Source organism: Canis aureus, chromosome 1 (assembly GCF_053574225.1).
Source record: "Canis aureus isolate CA01 chromosome 1, VMU_Caureus_v.1.0, whole genome shotgun sequence".
Lineage (NCBI taxonomy): Eukaryota > Metazoa > Chordata > Mammalia > Carnivora > Canidae > Canis > Canis aureus.
Window position 1 is genome coordinate 97,230,052 of NC_135611.1, and position 15,199 is coordinate 97,245,250.

Consider the following 15,199-nt stretch of genomic DNA (forward strand, 5'->3'; position numbering starts at 1 on the left):
GATATTCGCATATGTGTGTGTGTACACACCACATCTTGTTTATCCGATCATTCATCTATGGACACTTGGGTGGTTTCCATATCTTGATTATTATAGATAATGTTGCAACAAACATAGGGGTGTGTATATCTTTTTTAATTAAACTTTATATTTTCTTTGGGCAAACACCCAGCACCTTGTATTAGATCATACAAGGTATTTCCTCCACTTTTTTTTTTTATAGAAAACCTGGATTTATTCGTTAAACTATTACAAAGACAAAACAATTATCATTGAAGTACTGTGAGGACTTCATCCCAATTTCATTTGTTATGGAAACTGACCTAAGAGGTTAGAAATTAAAGGCTATAACCTAAGAGGTTATAACAAAACAGACTGGTGAAACATGGTGAAAGAAGTAAAAGCTAATCAGAAGCATCCATATTAGTGGTATTTCATGTGGCTAGTATATTTCTCAAGAGGCTCTCTAAAGATGCCTAAATGAATTAACCTGGATCCCAAATTAGTAAAAAGACCCTAATCCCTGTGAAGAACAAGCAGTGGCCAGGGTTTCTCTGAGATCTCTTTGTCTTTCTTTTTAAGGGGTAATGGAATCCTTAGGCTCTAAAGGATATATCTTAGATTCAGCCTCCTTCCTTCCCATCCAGTCTACCTATGTCTTCAAGCACCTGCGCATTCTCACCACATAGGCCTGCCAGGTTACAGAAGATGCATATAGTGAAAGCAGGAACTACAGGCCTACTCAGAGGATACCTATACACAAAAGTTTTGGGTAGATGATAAACTACAAATACCCTCTTGGTTAAGTTGATTCACCTTTGTTAATAAAGGTCATAGTTTCTTCTGCTGGTGACAACTTTTTGTCTCAGTATATAGTCTGTCTCAAAAAAAGAACTGGTTCAGGTAAATTTTGGAGAAGGAAAAAGACTTTCATCAACACCCACTCCACAGTAGAAGAGGCACCAAGTTCTTTAGTCCTTTCCTAGTTATGAGCAGAATCCCACAGCAGCATAAATCATCTTCAGTGATCAACATCTGCATCCTCAAACTGTCCAGCAATTGTTGGTGTAGTGTCTACCTCCATCCCATCTTCATAATCTCTGATTGAATCTTCTGTCCGGACTCCAGCCATGTTATATTGGCTGCTCACAGACTGAGAAAGCATTCTTTCTAATCTCTCCAAGATGGCTTGGCCTTCCGCTGTTAAATGGGATAATCCTTCTTCATAAGTATAAAATGTAGGGATGTCCCCCTGCCCTTGTTCATGTGCTTCCACATCATATTCTTCTCCATCGTAATCATCTGAATCTTCATCCTCAGGATCAGGATGCCAAGCCTGGCATTCACACATTACAGTGAACATTGCCTCCAATGCTGATTTATCACTAGGCACAAATCTAAATTCAGCAATAGGTTCAACATCATCATCACTGTCTTCTTCTTCTTCAGCAGCAGATTCTTTTGATTCTTCTCCAAATTTAGCATTCACCATAACATACAAATGCTCTCGTGGATAGGCATTTAGGTCCCTGGACACCGCATGCAAGCTAATGGTGGGTATTCCAGTGAGAATCCTAATCCAGAGCCATCTAACCAAGACAGGCGGCTCTCGGCGATGTAGAGCGTGCCGGTGCCAAGGCCCTTGCCGTTCAGCACAGCCTGGGTCTCGGGCTGCTGCTGCCGAAGCCCCTCGGCCGAGCCGGGCGGCGGGAAACTTTTGAGGAAGCTCATTGCAGCAGGGAGTGCGGAGACACAGGCCGGGAGGGAGCTGCAGTGCGGCGACTCCAGCCACTCGCCTCGCCCTGCCCCTATTTCCTCCACTTTTAATATTTTGAGGACACTCCATACTGTTTTCCAGAGTGGCTGCACCCATTTGCATGCCCACCAACAGTGCATGAGGGTTTCTGTTTTCTCCACGTCCTCGCCAACACTTGTTTCTTGTGTTTTTCATACTAGCCTTTCTGACAGATGAGAGGTGAGATCTCACTATGGTAGTTCCCTGAGGATGAGTGATGTGGAGCATCTTTTCATGTGTCTGTTGGCCATCGGCCTGTCTTCTTTGGAAAAAAATGTCGTTCAAGTCCTCTGCTCATTTTTTTTCCTCTGCCCATTTTTTAATTTTGTTTTGTTTTTGGTTTTGGTGTGAGTTGTAGAAGTTCTTTATTTATTTTGGATACTAACCCTTCACTGAATATATCACTTGCAAATATATTCTATTCAGTGAGTTCCTTTATTGTTTTGGTGATGATTTTCTTGGCTGTGCAAAAAGCTTTTTTACTTTGGTGTGGTCCTAAGAGTTTATGTTTCCATTTGTTTCCCTTGCCTCAGGAGTCAGAGCCATAAATGTGATGTGGAAGCCAATGTCCAAGAGACTAACAGCCTATGTTTTCTTTGAGGACTTTTATCGTTTCCTCACATGTAGTTCCTTAGTGCATTTTAGGTGTATTTTTGTGTATGGTGTGAGAAGTTGGTCCAATTTCATTCTTTGGATATATCTTTCCAGTTTTTCCAGAGTCATTTATTGAAAATACTGTCTTTTCCCCATTGTAAATTCTCATCTCCTTTGCTGTAGATTAATTGGCCGCATAAGCAGGAGAGTATTTCTGGGCTCTCTATTCTGTTCCATTGATCCATAGGTCTGTTTTTGTGCCAGTAGCATGCTGTTTTTAGATTATGGTAACTTTGTAGTATATCCTGAAGCTTAGGTTTGTGATACTTCCAGCTTTGTTCTTCTCCAGATTGCTTTGACCTGCGTGTACCTTTTGATTCCCCCAAAACTTCACTACTCATAGCCTATCAGTGACCAAATGCCTTACCAATAACATAAACAGTCAATTAACATCTGTTTTGTATGTTTTATGTATTATATACTGTATCCTTCCAATAAAGTGACTAGAAAAAAAGACAATGTTAAGAAAATCATAAGGAAGAAAAAAACACATTTACAGGGCTGTCTTGTATTTAGCAAAGAGAATTTGTGTATAAGTGGGTCCAAATAGTTTGAACTCACATTGTTCAAGGGTTGACTGTATTCTGAGTGGCGTGAATCACAACTTGCCAAGAACCCTGTGAGCAAGCACAGTGAGCCTGGCTCACCACCTCCAACGTCTTGTGGGAGAATCTGGGCTTTGAATAGGTAGAAATATTAGCAGAATGCTATATTTCTGCTGTGAAAACATTCCCCCTTGACTTAAATATCATGATGAGAAGCACCCGAAGGAGGTGGTTGTTTATCAAAGTTTCTCCCAGAATAGAAACTGCCCACAGTATTTTTCTTGGGAGGTACATGTGCAGGGGAATGTTCACGGCTGATATTTTTAAGCTAATGCATCATGTTATGCAAAGTTGAGCAGAAAAAGCAACCTTCCACTCGCCACCATGTGCTCTCCACAGTCTGCCAACCAGGCTCAATACGCTTTGCTGGTCAACGCTTTCAGTGCTTAGATTGTTAGCTCCTGCATTCCTGAAATGCCAGAAGCTCACCCTCAGGCCTGGATGGTTTGACATTTCGGTCCCAAAGCTGAGGCAAGTGGCCTAAATCCTTTGCTTATCCTTCTGTTCAGCACTTGGGGCCCACAGCAAAAGGCAAATACTGACAGTGTTCTCTGGTTTCAAATGCCCCAGTCTCTCCAGAGGGACACCACTCCACAAAGGAAAAATGGCCAACCTCAAATTAAGCAGCTGGCCCCCCTGTAAATCCAGGTTCGGGGTTTGGGGTCTTAAAACAGAGCACCTGTTGCAAGCAGGCAGGTGTGGTGGGACTGCAGCTGTGGGTGCTCTTGGGCGGCTGGTTGGTCTTGACACACACAAGGGTCCTTGTCAGTCTGACGCGTGGGGACAGGACGATGAATGAGTTTTATTACAGCTCCCACCACCCCGGGAAAGAAACCAGCCCAGTTTAGCAGGATCACAGCAAGCAATAAGGGGGAAACACATTCGTTTGCCTGGTGTCGTCCAGGCTCATGGTCATCTTTCCACCGGGTTTCTATGGCAACAATGTTCATTGTAAATGCAAACGCTAACCGATTGATTGATTCAGTCTCGGGACCACATTTCCATCCCATGCTGCAAGCACACCTGCCCCCTCTGCTCTGGCGTCAGTGCACAGGGCAGAGGAGGGCCCACACCTCCCAGAATGAAATAGCTGAGTGTTTAAGCACTGAGCATCCAGTCCCACATTCCAGGAATGTGCTAATGCAGAGAAAGGCAGGCAATGAGGGGCACGGGCAAGGGGTTGGTGTTAGACCAGAATCACTGGTGATGCCCAGATGTCCAGCCTATGCCAGTATCCAGACTAATTTTATTTTCTTTTCCACCATTGTTGGAATTTTGGTTAGATTACTCTCCTAATGACAATGGTTTACTAAAGATTTTCTTTTATAACAGAACCATGGAGCTTCTTCTGTGCATGTTACAAGCAAACCCAGGTGGTGTTGCAAAGATCACCGACCGCGAATCTCTATGAAGGATAAGAGCACATGGTATCAGTGTCTCATCTGTCTCGGGTGGAGATACAGAAAACCCAGAGCCACCCCAGGATCACAAAGATCCAACGAGCCACCACCCTATGAGAAATGATCCCTGCAGTAGCCCACAAGTTCACGGCTAATGCAAAACACTGAAAACACAGCCAGAATGTCAGAAGCTTCTCTCTGTGGCCTGGGACCCTCCGGACAGGTGCCCACTCCTCTGGCCTCTACGTTGTCACAGATGCGTCACCTGGAGCAGGGGACAGGTCCGTCTGTGCATTCTTCCAGGTTCTGTCTTTATTATTGTTACTATTGTTTATTAATACCAACACCAAGAGGGCTTGTCTTCTTAATGAAGTTATTTCTTCTCGGTGTGTCTTTAATTCCATATCAGGAAATGGGATCTTTTACTACATTTTTAAGCAGTTGTTTTAGTTTCTTTTAGCAAAGCTAAACTCAGGTGACACTCAGCGGTTCACCCCGCTAGGTTCCCACACCTGGGGACCTGTGCTGGCACCGCAAGGGTGAACTGACCCCGAGGCTGCACCCGCCTGTGGCTGGCCTCGGGCCTCTGATGATCATAGGGAGCTACAACACGCCGGAGGATTACGGGAGGAAGGGTGTATTTGTTTGATCTTCGAAGGTCAGGTTGTGCGTACAAGGAGGCAGAGGTCAGGTTGACGTTTCTCGGGCTTCTCTTGACGGCTCTGAGCAAGCATGTTCCAGGAAGCTGGGTTGTTATTTTGGCCAATGCCTGTTTATCATGCTACATTTGGGGGCGGAGGGGAGGGTCAGGTTTCCTGCTGCAAGGAGTCCTGAGAGGTCCTGATATTTACCTAAACTGGCCTCCAAATATTGACTGAAGGTGTATGGCTGGAGCGGGGGGTTGCAGGTCAGCCCAGAACCCTTTGTGGGGACACAGCATTGACCAGAATGGGGTCTCTGTTCTGTGACGAGTCTCTGAATCCATGTGCAGGAATCTGCCTGCTTTTTTCTTCCGTGCAAATCACTTAGAGGTCAGCGGTCCAGAACACTCGCCCGCGGCACTGCTGAGATGTGGCTCCTGAGCTTGCACATGCCTGCGAGATCCCCACACAAACAGGTCACCACGAATCAAGTAGGGAATTGTTCCGTCCCACAAAGCATAAGTTAAGAACCACCGTCGATCCTGGATTCCTTTTACAGAAATTCGTCGACGAAGCACACACGGTGGGGATTGTGGGCACCAGCCCCAGGAGGCTCTTCATGCAAACCAGTTCCTTTCCCTTGCTTCCAAAAACCCAACCAGGCCAAATAAAAATCTGGCCCAGACGGAGGAGGAGGGCAGGAGCATAAAATTATTCACCTGCAGAATCACAGGACAGATGAACCAGCCAAAAAAAAAAAAAAGATTCAAAGAAACAAACGCGTCAACACTGTGGTGCATTAAGACAACAAAGATGTGATTCACTTTGCCTTTGAAACAACGTGGTGCTGTCCTTCGCGGGAACGCAGAGGACCGCCCCGTTGGCACAAGGGGCAGGAAGAGGCAAAGCTCCATCCAAGTACACACGTGGCTTAAGACGGACCAGAGTCCCCGCTGCTGCCCCGCAGGTGGCACAACTTCATGGCCGGGGCCTCGGTGGCCGGGTCAGGCGGCACCTTCGCGGGGAACCAGGCGAGCCTCCCCAGAACACCCCGCTTGGCACTCCCAGCGCTCTCCCTTGGGGATCTCACAAGATTCCTTGACCTGACCTCTCCTCTGATTTTCTGATGACTCCTACCCTGCTCAATCATTGACAATCTGGGCAGGGGGGTGCAGGGTGGGGGGTAGGGATGTCTCCTCAGCCCCCAGACACAAGGCCCCGGGCAGGCCTAGAAAGTGAAAGCTGGCTTCTGAGAATGTTGCTGCCGTACAGGAAGGAGCCAGTGGCTTCCTTGACCCCAGAGCCCTTCACTTAAAAGTGTCTGCACACACGTGTGCTCTGTCTCCAGTGCTCCTCCTCGGGAGGGAGGAGTGCCCTGCTGGCCCTTCCCGGGGGTGACTCGGACCCTGGGCCTCCTGCCAGCAGCTGTCGTGGCTGCCCCTAGCCTGCTCCCGTGTCCTTTCTAGCCTTTGGACAGCTTCCAGGCAGGGCCGTCCACTCTCAGACTTGCTGGGTCAGAAGCTCTGGCAGGGTCATGCGTGGGAACCCCGTGGAACCCCATGGAGGTGCACGGTCTCCCTGAGTTTACTTCCCATCCCAGAAGCCCGCTCTGGCTTCCTCCCAGGGCGGCAGGGTTCCCTTTGAAAGAGGAGCGCCAGGACCAGTTCTAGCCCGGGCAGTGCCCGCCAGGCCCAACAGGGCCCCAATTCAAAGAAGGCAGCGAGGGATCCCTGGGTGGCGCAGCGGTTTGGCGCCTGTCTTTGGCCCAGGGCGCGATCCTGGAGACCCGGGATCGAATCCCACATCGGGCTCCCGGTGCATGGAGCCTGCTTCTCCCTCTGCCTGTGCCTCTGCCTCTCTCTCTCTGTGACTATCATAAATAAATAAAAAAAAAAAAAATTAAAAAAAAAAAAAAAAAACAAAGAAGGCAGCGAGGCATCGCTTGGCAAGGCCCAGAGCCCCTGGACAAACCGGTTATCCCAGCAGATTCTTGCAGACCTTTGGCCAATTCAGATGAGAGGAAGATAGTGTGTTATTTATAGTGTGTGTGTGTGTGTGTGTGTGTGCGCGCGCGCATGTGCAGACCCATAGACGTGTACATATAGACACACACGAGTGGATTTATTTAACTGCTTATTGTTAAATATACCATGAGCATGGAAAGCACTTAGCAAAGCCCTGCGAGAGAAACAGGCTTGTAACCAGCACTGAGGACCTGTGAGGACACCCCAGGCACCCCTGGGCACCCCCACATCATGCCCCTCCCTGCCTGGGCACCCACCAGGCTCTGATTTCTGGCCACCACTCCCCGACTTGTCTTTGTATCATTGGTACCCGTGGACAGTCCCACACAATGCAATTCATCTCTGCTTTATGTGGCTCTGCCTTATGGGTCCATGGGTCCCACAAGAGATGCACACGTGACCCTAAACAAACATCTCGGGAGCCCTGAGTTTGTATAGTTGGGACATCACAATCTGGTGGCCCCTGGGACTTGTGACCAGCATCCCAAGTGAGCACAGCCTTGCGGCGCTGAGTCCTTTCCCTGCAGAGGCTGGGCTGACTGCAATGAGTGTTGCAATTGAACAGGGTCGTCGGACGCACAGCCCATGTTGGAGAGCTGGGGATCGCTGTGTGGAAGAGCAAGGAACACATGCAGAGGCGGGCAAAGCGTGTGTCCTCAGAATGCCACCGTGCGCTATCTAGGGAGCCCGCGGGGTCTCCTGTGTGACTCTGGAAGGCAGCTGCCCACTCCTGCCCGCTCCCTGGCAGGCCTCAGAAACACCTCCTCCCTCTGTCATCCCCAAGGGGGCTCTGCAGGGTCCGGAAAGCCTCAGCCCAGCAATCCCAGCCCTCCCCTGGGTCCTGCCCGCATCTCAGGTCCCAGGCAGGCCCCAGCCTTAGCACGCCTCCCGCTGCGCCCCTGACATGATGAATGCCCAGGGCAGGAAAGACCGGCCAGCAGGGGAAGGTGAAGGCATCCCACCTCCAGGGCCGCTCCGGACCCACAGGACCCCAGCCGCCCTGCCCCTGCGTGGGGACCCCAGCCAAGCATGCCACTGGGAAGCAGTGCCTGAGGGAGCTCGGGGAGGAAACAGAAAATGAAACAGGACAAAATGTTGAGAACAGAAGAAGAGAAGGGGAGGGACGTGCCCCCAGGGAGGCCTGTCACCCTCCCTGGACGGGAGGCACTCTGCGTGGGGGTTGCAGCCCTCAGCACCTGGCCCCGCCTGCCCGACGCCGGAGCCGCTGTCCTGCCCTCTGCAAGGTGCAAAGTGCGGACCCAGCACACACTGAACATGATTCCCCCCCAGCAGCCGTCCCCCTAGCCGAGGACGGGAGGCTGGAGGACACGCTCTCCCTCCAGGGAACGGGGACTTTGACAAACAGAAACAGAGCAAAGCAGTCCCTGGAAATCACAATGAGGGAGCGTTCAAATGTTCGGGAATCAGCTTGTTTTTGTTGGAACTGAGAGAGCTGCGCCTGCATGTCCGTCCTCCTGCATGTCCTGTTCCCTTCACCCCGGGAACAAAACAAGTGCTGCGATCACCTGTTGACAGTTCTCGGCTGAGCCTTGCGTGGGCTGGGTCCACCCGGAGGGGCTGTCATGGCTCACTCTGGTGCATCGTCACGGGTTCCACACGCCCGGGGACGTGTTCAAGGACACACAGGCCTCATCCAGATTCCCACAGACACGCAGCCTGCACCACACGAGCATGCAGACAACTGACCCCGGGGAGGGAGGGCCCCAGAAAGCCCCGGGGCGCCCCGCAGGTGCTGTGGGCGGGGGTGGGGGGCTGGGGGCCTTCCCGGGCTCAGGCGGGGCTGTGCAGCATCCCTGCGGCCTCTCAGAAGCCAGACGCAGACGGCATTCATCAGAATAAACCAGTCTGCAACGTAGCAATCGAGGGCTCCACATAGAGCAGGGCTTCTCCAAGTGCGGAGAGCAGAGGGCCCTCTGGGTTACCCCGCAGGTGCCGTGCCCCTCCCCCAGAGTCTGAATCTGAACTCTGGACCGGGGCCACGTCAGGTCATTGCCACCTCCCTCGGGACAGCCGGTTCCTCCGTGACCTCTGTGTGCCCCAGATTCCCTAAGTTAGGGGATCTTCTGGGCCCTGGGGATGCCAGCGGCCTTTCTGTTGGTTTGCTGGGGGCTGAGCAGGTCTGGTGACATGCGGTCACTTGCCGGGCACACAGTAAGTGCTCAGAGTACGCTGCTTTTGCAGATGTGCTAGAGCATCAGGTGCTTCCCGGGTTCCGTGCACCTCTTGGTTCTGCTCATTCCTCCCTCTCCATCCTTGTCCTGGCTCTTGGATCGGGTCTGGGGAGAAATCTTGTTGAGCCAGTTTCCCCTCCACCGGCCCCGGGGTGGGTGCTGACCACACAGGGGGTGACCCTGCATTGCCAGCACAGCTGGCCAGGTGCTGCAATCAGGGCGCTCGGGCTTTCCAGGCTGTCAGCACCTGCCTCCTGGGAAGGGGTCTCGCCCAGCCAGTTACTGCGGGGGGACCTTCAGGAACACTTGATCCGGTTATTCTGACCTGCAGCATCCTACATCAGGGACACTGAGGCTGGAGTGAGGAGCTGCAGGCAGGGCACCCGCAGCCCCCGCTGAAGAGCACCCAGACATGGTGGTGCACATGCACGGGACCCAGGGCTGCTCATAGCATCACTCAGGGGCCCTGGGTCCCAGTCCCGCCCTGCCAGCCCACGGCCCTCCGTGGGGGATGTGAGTGCCCCGTGCCCCCAGGAAAGCCCACATGGCCCAGTGCAGGCTGGATGGGAGGAACCCCAACCAGAATCCACTAAACAGTGGGAGGCCTTCTACGTGAGCCCAGAGCAGCCAGGTCTTCTCCCCTTTTCTAGGACACCCATCAGCACTCAGTGGGACATAGGTGCCTGCACAGCTCCGGGAGGGGCCCATGCAGGGTCGGGGCACACGGCTTTCCTGGCAGCTCCTGGCCCCCTCGCAGGACCCTTGGCTTCCCAAGTGTGACACCTCAGCCTCCATTTAGACAGATCAAGGGCCTCCTCCTTGAATGTATCCCTCCCTTGGCCAAAAGCACAATTTAAGGTAATTTCCTGACCCATCGGTGACCTGTCTCGCAGCCTACCGGTGCTCAGTGTGAGTGAGCTTATTTTCCATGGACTAATTGTCTCTTTTGTAAGGAAATGTAATCGCCAGGTAAGAAACAACAGGGAAGCAGCTGACCCAGGAGGGCACATTGGGGCTTTCTTTCAATGTGACCACAGGTACCACTCAGAGAAAATAAAGCCTTGGGATTGATTTGCATTCACCCCCCAAAAAAGTGCATTAAGTTTCTTGTGCTTCAGATTCGGTCTTGCCTCCAGACAGGCAAGTGAGTCAGATGGGCGCAGTAATCAGATGGCGAACGCCCAAAACTGAATCCAACAACACAAGCTGTTGTGACACCGTCATTAGGCGCCACAAACCCAAACAGGCCTGAACTCCGTCACCCACTCCCCGGGGCAGGTGTGACTGCCAGCAAGCTGGCTGGGCAGCACGGGACCCCCGTGAGTCCCCACGCCCAGGCCCCCGACAGTCACCAGAGCTGTAAGCGCGGTGACAAGGAAGCCAGCTCCCTCCGCACTGGCACCAGGCTGGCACCACACAGGCCGGGCCTCTCTAGGGGTGGACCATTTTGCAGATGGGAAAACCGAAGCAGAGCTTTCTGAAGAGTGATCGTTGGTTGCATTAGAATGACCAGAAATTGTGAGTGATGGAACCCCAGCCGTAGTTTCAAATATTGGGGGGATAAAGCATCTTTCTCAAGGTCGAGTGAGGAGCCAGTGCTGGTTTTTTTTTGTAAGGGCTGGTCGCTCACGCCAGACTCCACTTCATCCCTGAGTTCACGTTGGAAGAGCTCACACCCCTGTTCACGTGCCATGTCCTCTTCTTTATGTAACTGGTAACACATCGAGTCATGGAACATGTTGTAAAAGGCAAACAGTGGCTGGCGCAGGCTGTGGCTCATTCGCCGTCCCTGTCGCAGGTCACATGGCAGCTGCTGACCACGTGAAGGCATAGGCTGTGGACACACATCTTCCTTCCTCCCGCACCAAGATCCGAGTCCTGCCGGTTTAAACTTCATTGATTTTGTACTTTACCTTCCATTCCGTCCTTGTCTTGTCTTTCAAATTTCTAAGCTCTTAACCTTGGCAACTGTTCTATATTTTGGGGACACAAGAAGAGGCTGACCCAAGGGATGCTGATGTGGAAATTTGTGGAAACTCCAAAGGTAGTTTCAGAGCCTGTTGCATGTGCTCTACCTTCCTTGTTTGTGAGTTCGGGGAGGTGCTGGGCCTCTCCCAGGATGGGCTTCCATGCGAGCGGCAGGACAAGGTAAGAAGCCCCTTCCCCGGAGTGAGCCCATTCACCCTCAGGGAGGAGGCTCAGTTTATGGTTTAAGAACCACAGGCCCCAGGGTGACAATGTGGGGTCTTCCAGGAGGGGAGGGGAAGGCGAGAGCTTGGAGGCTGAGGCTGGCCAGAGGGAAGGAGTCCCCTGATTCTAGGGAGGGGTGTGAGTTGGAGAGGTCTTGGGGTGGTACAGGTCAGTGCTGGGGCCCTCAGAAAACCCCAGGGGCAGACAGGCGCAGCTGCTCAGAGCACCCATGGGGGCTGGACCAGCGGCATGCCAGGCCCAAGTCCTCAATGCCCATACCAGGCCTGGAGACTCTAGGCCAAGTTCTTCCTCTGGGTGGGCATCTTAGCAGCCATCCTGATGAACCAAATATTAGAAGACTTCACCACATTCTCTAGGTGTAACAGGAAGCCCAGAGGTATGCATAAGGGTCCTTTACACCTGGCCGAGATGGAATTTCTTACCAGTCAGCTTAGTGGGATTTGAATTTCATTTTACATTGACGTAGAAAAATAATGAGACATTTCTTGCACTTGAGTGCAGTGGGATGGATCTGCCAGCATGAGATTCAATGCATAAAACAGAAGCCATGTGACAGCAGTTTAAAGAGGATTTTTTTTTTTTTTATCTTGCATAAACAGGACCAAAGAAGCTAGTGCCAGTCTCCTTCCAAAGTTCCATTTCACCCTCCTTGGTATGTGGCTTCCAACTGCAAAACTATCTTGTGGTCCAAGGTGACTGCTGGAGCACAGCCAACGTGTCTGCATTCCAGGTAAAAAGAAGAATAAAGGTGAAAGGGCAAGAGTGAGCAGGCCAGTGCATCCCTCTTTCAAGGTGCTTCCCTGAAGGCCCCACCCAGCATGTCCTGCTAAACTCAGTGGCCAGGATACAGGCATGGCTACACCATTTGCAACGAAAGCTGAGGGATTTGGATTTTGTAGCCGGACTCATTGTTATTCCCCATAAAATAAAGGTTCTATGGCTAAGGATGAAAATTGGGTGGGGCCTGGGGGTAGATCATAATCTCCAACACAATAAAGTGAAATTGATGATTAATGTGTGTTCCTACCCTCAGATTTTTGCAATTTCTCAGATACCTGGAGATCTATCTGCCTCCGATTAAAACCTCTTGACGTAATGATTGACAGTTCTCCATTACCTCGCTTCTATTTTTTATTTCCAAGCTCCATAAATTAGGTGGGGGCAGTGGGGATGGTTTATAAAAACAGCATTCACTTAGCTGTTGGCTGCTGGGGCTGACCAACCACTTGTCTAAAGCATCCCCGGGACTCTCTGTTCCTTCCCAGTAAATGGAGCTGTTAGTGAACTAGCACGGAGCCAGCTGTGGGGAATGAGATCAAGACACATTCTGTGCCAAATATGTAAAACAAGATGCTTTCCGTGGCGAACACTCTTCTAAGGGGCCACCGGTCTGCTTCAGCCAGGACAGGAGTGATATTTTGAATCCTAAGGAGACTGGAGAGAAAAAGAGAGGAGGTCTTGCAGAAGCATCTGGAAGACATTTCAAAGAGAAAGCGGGCATGAGAGGGGATGCTTTTGCCCAAGTGACTTTTTGGGAAACAAAGTTAATTTAGCTCTGGAAGATGCACCCTGGGGGAGAAGAGGGAATGGTTCGTGATGTCCCTGAGGGGGACAGGAGGGCATGGGGGTGGCAGGGACAGCCTGCAGGTGGAGGACACAATGGAAGGCCGTGTGAGCCACCAGGAGGGCGGCTGTCTCCCAGGTGACAGGGCAGCAGGGGCAGAAGAAGGGGAGAGCCTCCGTCTCCATCCACGTGCACAAAGGAAGAGTCCAGGTGTTTCTGTCCAACCAAGGGACTTTCATCTGTAGGTACCCTTTGCACTGATTTTTAGGCATCTCATGCACCTTTGCAAATTCCTGAATAGATTCAGAGTGGTGCTGTCCCATCCTCTCTTCTGCTCATTCGAGAGTGGCAACCATTTCTCTGTCACTAGGGCCGTGTGAGGCATCTCCATCAGATCTTCAGGCGGCTGAGAGCCAGTCGTGGGAGCCATGGACGCTTATTCCCAGCCAAGCAGGAGCAGGTGCATATGGGGACATCAAGCCTCGTCATGGAGAGACACCAGTGGTCTCACCCTGTTAGCTGCTGCCCCTGAATCCACTCTTCCTCTTGCTTTGGCAGATGGTTTGGCTTGAAATTGTGCCCTTTGGACCCCTCACCCTGTCCCCACTCACTAGTTCATTCTACACTTTTTTATTGGGAGGAGTGTATACTCCTGTGGAGACACTTTCATTGTCATGGTATCAAGACTAAACGGGATGGTCTAGAACAAATGCTCAAGAGCCCAGAAGGACCAACTCAATGGGCGCTCGTTTTGGAGAACACAAGTCTCAGACTGGTGTACATGGGGCAGATGGGGGCTGCCCAGAGCAGGCTTGCCTCGAATGTTGCTGGGCCCAGAGCAAAAGTACAAGCGGACAATCATGGGCCACAAGGCTAAGGGTTTTTAAGTTATGAATCAAGCTTACAAACTGCTAAGTAGGAGACATGCTGTTCCTCTGCCCTGACAAATATACTTCCCTAATGACTTGGAAGGGCAGGCTGGACTTTAGAATTCTCTCTGTCCTTGGAGAGGCCGACACAGGAAGATCTGGCCCCCAGCCGTGGCATGGGGTCATGGTCCTCTATTCCCGACGATTGGCTCCTTTGGGCACCCCAAGGGCCTCCCAGGCCTGTGTGTGGCTATGCAGCCCATGCATACAGGCACTGTCCACACCTCCAGCCCTCGGTGGTGATGTCCACTCTCAGAGGGGGATGCAGGAGCAGGGGGAGGATTGTTTTAGGCAGAGAGAACAGTCCAGAAGGTAATGCAGTGTCCTGGCTGTTCTATTCCCTTGGCTGTACTGACAACTCACCCAGAGCCATGGTCTTTCTTGTCCAGGTCTTGTCCCGTAAGGTCGAAGAATGGCAAGAAAGTCTATGAGTCGTTGATTCATCTGTGGTGCATTCAAGAAGCGAGTCCAATACTCTCATGTAGATAACCAAGAAAATGTGTTTTCGCTTGGTCTAAATGGACGTAGAGGATTCGTAAGGAGCGCTGAGTCTCCCAGGCAGCATGCTGGCCAGGGGAGTCCTGAGGGGACAGAGGAGAGGACTCTGGAATCTGAGACGGTAAATAAAGATTGGAAGAGGTGGTGAACACCGTGGACCACTCAACCTGGGGAGCATTATGAGCTGAACTGGGTCCCCCCAAAAAGATCTGTTGAGGGCAGCCCGGGTGGCTCAGTGGTTTAGGGTCGTCTTCAGCCCAGGGCATGATCCTGGAGACCCGGGATCAAGTCCCACATCAGGCTCCCTGTGTGGAGCCTGCTTTTCCCTCTGCCTGTGTCTCTGCCTCTCTCTCTCTCTCTCTCTCTCTCTTTCTCTGTGTGTGTGTGTGTTTCTCTCATGAATAAATAAATTAAAAAAAAAAAAAAAAAGATCTGCTGAAACCCTGTCTCCCAGTACCTCATAATGTGACCTTATTTGGAACTGGGGCATTTGCCACTGTGGTCAAGTTAAGAGGAGGTCGATAGGGTAGTGGGTCCTCATCCAACGTGACTCTTGTCTTTATAATAAAAAGGCAAATTTGGGTACAGAGACAGACACCAGGAGCCCACGTGATTTGGAGGCAGAGAGCGGCATACACTTCTACAAGCCAGAGCAGGCCCAAATTGGCCGCAAACCACCAGAGGCT

General features: G+C 51.4%; 1 long non-coding RNA gene and 1 pseudogene across 1 annotated transcript; one reads left to right on the forward strand and one right to left on the reverse strand.

Annotated features, from left to right (window-relative positions):
* Positions 1-219: 219 nt before the first annotated feature.
* LOC144290397 (methylosome subunit pICln pseudogene) lies at positions 220-1,803 on the reverse strand (annotated as a pseudogene).
* Positions 1,804-9,611: 7,808 nt separating this feature from the next.
* LOC144320992 (uncharacterized) lies at positions 9,612-14,892 on the forward strand. The gene is made up of 3 exons (XR_013386623.1): positions 9,612-11,459; positions 12,122-12,252; positions 14,405-14,892. It is a non-coding gene; the product is annotated as an uncharacterized LOC144320992 (long non-coding RNA).
* Positions 14,893-15,199: the final 307 nt, after the last annotated feature.